The sequence below is a fragment of the Meles meles genome, chromosome 2 (assembly GCF_922984935.1).
Source record: "Meles meles chromosome 2, mMelMel3.1 paternal haplotype, whole genome shotgun sequence".
Lineage (NCBI taxonomy): Eukaryota > Metazoa > Chordata > Mammalia > Carnivora > Mustelidae > Meles > Meles meles.
The window spans coordinates 3,311,094-3,313,934 of NC_060067.1; the positions used below are offsets into that span (position 1 = coordinate 3,311,094).

The window sequence follows — 2,841 nt, forward strand, 5'->3', positions numbered from 1 at the left end:
AAACTTCAAAATGTGTTTCTACTTGCTAGACCTTGGAAGAGAGCACTGGGGGTCCGAGAGACGTTTATTGGAGAGTAAAGGGAGAGGACAATGGGAAGATAGTTTAGACTTTTAAATGTCTTAAATGTCACGCTATTATATCATGATGTGGAGCGTTCTTTCTTTCTTTTTTTTTTATTATGTTACGTTAGTCACCATACAATACATCATAAGTTTTTGATGCAGTGTTCCAGGATTCATTGTTTGTGTACAACACCCAATGCTCATGCAATACATGCCCTCCTTAATACCCATCACCAGGCTCACCCATCCCCCACCCCCCATTCCCCTGTCTTCTAAAACCTTCAGTTTGTTTCCTGGAGTCCATAGTCTCTCATGGTTTGTCTCCCTCTCTGATTTTCCCCTTTCATTTTTCCCTTCCTTCTCCTAATGTGCTCCCTGCTCTTTCTTATGTTTCACAAATAAGTGAAACTATATGGTAGTTGACTCTCTCTGCTTGACTTATTTCACTCAGCATAATCTCCTCCAGTCCCATCCATGCTGATGCAAAAGTGGGAGCTTTTGAAACACTTTTCCTCATCTCTTTGTCACCGCTCAACACCATGTAATCTGTATCTCGACTTTTATGAAAAAGCTAGGTAAGCATTCACCACAGCTATTCACTTGGGATTATATTTTGACTTTCTGTTTAATATTTCCTCCTTTCCATACCTCTCAAAATTAGATAATTATGCCCACTCTTTACTGCTGAGTTCAAGTCATTAAAATATTACCTACCTGATCTCTTATTTGGAATAGATCGTTCAGATCACTTCCAGTTACTTCTGAAACATTAAACACTGATCTGATCCATTAACTTTCTACTCTAAATTTTAATCTACCAGAACCACTATTTATTTTTAAAATAATGTCTTCTGTGCTCACTTTGGCAGTACATAAAGTTGAAACAATACAGAGAATATTAGCCCCTGCACAAAAATAACATGCAAATTCATGATGCATTAAAATAATAATAATAATAATAATAATAATAATAATAATAATATTTTGTAAGGATAAAATATTGTAGCAATGTTCTACATGGTAAAAGATTCTACATTTCTCTTTTATACTACTCTGTTGAGAGCTTGATCAGTGAGGTCATAATCAGCAGCTAAATTATCACGAATCTGGTGAATAAAGTCAAACTGCTAGGAAAAACACTTTAAAACCTGTGTGGTTCAGTCAGTTGAGCACTCAGCTCTTGATTTTGGTTCAGGTCATGAACTCAGGGTCTTGAGATCCAGCCCTGCATTAGATTCTGTACTTAGGGAGGATTCTTTTTTCTTTTTTTTAAGATTTTATTTATTTATTTGACAGACAGAGATCCCAAGTAGGCAGCAAGGGAGGCAGAGAGAGAGAGGAGGAAGCAGGCTCCCCGCTGAGCAGAGAGCCTGATTCGGGGCTCGGTCCCAGGACCCTGAGACCATGACCCGAACTGAAGGCAGAGCCTCAACCCACTGAGCCACCCAGGGGCCCCTCGGGGAGGATTCTGCTTGTTCCTCTCCCTCTGTGCCACCTCCTTTCTCAAATAAATAAATAAAATCTTTTAAAATTTAAGTGAACAATACTTTATATAATAAATATTCTCACAAATATAGTTTGGCATAAAAAGAATTTCTAATCTCCAGATTATAAATCAATATTCTTTTAATCTATTTATACATTTTTTTCATTATTATAGAAAGGTCTTTTCTCAGAGAAGTGAGTAAAAATTCACTTCCTGTTAAGATTCAAAATAAATATTGATTATTTAATAAAGGTTACAAAATCATTATTTTCTAATTCTACTATTCCATGAACATCTACCAGTAAGAATTCTTCTCAAAGAATTTCCATTATTAACCAGCACTATTTAGTTAGCCTCGATTTCATTTCATGAAGGAAAAGTGGGTCAAATTTTTATTTTTAGTTTTTTGCTTTTGAATAAGGTAGTTAATGAATTGAGTTTTGTTGGTTCTCTCTTTTACATTATGAACTTATGGACTTCTACATAACAAATTTTTTCCTAATAAATTGTATTCAGTATTCTTTGTGATGCTTAAATTTTTAAACAATCTTTGATTGTTGAGATCCTCTTCCTTTTGGCTACCGTGGTCTTTTAAGGTAATTCATTTTCTTTGATAGCTTGCATTTTGGCCTCCCCCAGATTTTAGGTTCATCTTATATAACTTGGCTTAGACTTAGACACAGCCATTCTTCTGATACTTCTATGGAAATAAATAAATACAGATCATAATCCAGATAATAGATATGTTCATTGCTATTATTACTGCTTTTCAGTGGTCAAAACCAGGAAATGAGCTGGTGGTAGCTGTTATTTTTGTTAATTCATGCAGACATTTCCAATTCAAATTGAATTACATGACGTTTGTTTACTTCTTTATTTTTGTACCTCTCTCTCTTTTCCCCTTCTTACAATAATTTTTTCGTGTGTGTGCTAACATATTAATGAAATTGCTTTCTTAGCCCCGATTGTCTACAAAACGAAACTGGAGGCAGATTACCTATTAAGGGTTTATTTACTGGAAGATGCAAACCCAAACACGGGACATGTGGAGTGAGGTTAAAGGGAATTGAGGCAGAAGAAGAGGCCTAGTCGTGTAAGAAACCTTCCAATCAGGCTTTCAGAAACCACTAGCCTTAGAATAGTCCTCAGTGGGGGAAAAGGAAGTGAGAAGAATTTACTTTCAGGTTCCTTCCTGACTCCTGGCACACTGGTCAAATTTGTCTCAAGAGTTGTTATTGGTCCTACACTTTCACATGTGTTGCCTGGAATTACTCAGGAAGCCTAAGGACACT

General features: G+C 36.0%; 1 pseudogene; it reads left to right on the top strand.

The window, feature by feature from the left end:
* Positions 1–916: 916 nt before the first annotated feature.
* On the top strand, positions 917–1,013 carry LOC123937820 (annotated as a pseudogene).
* The last annotated feature ends 1,828 nt before the right edge of the window (positions 1,014–2,841 follow it).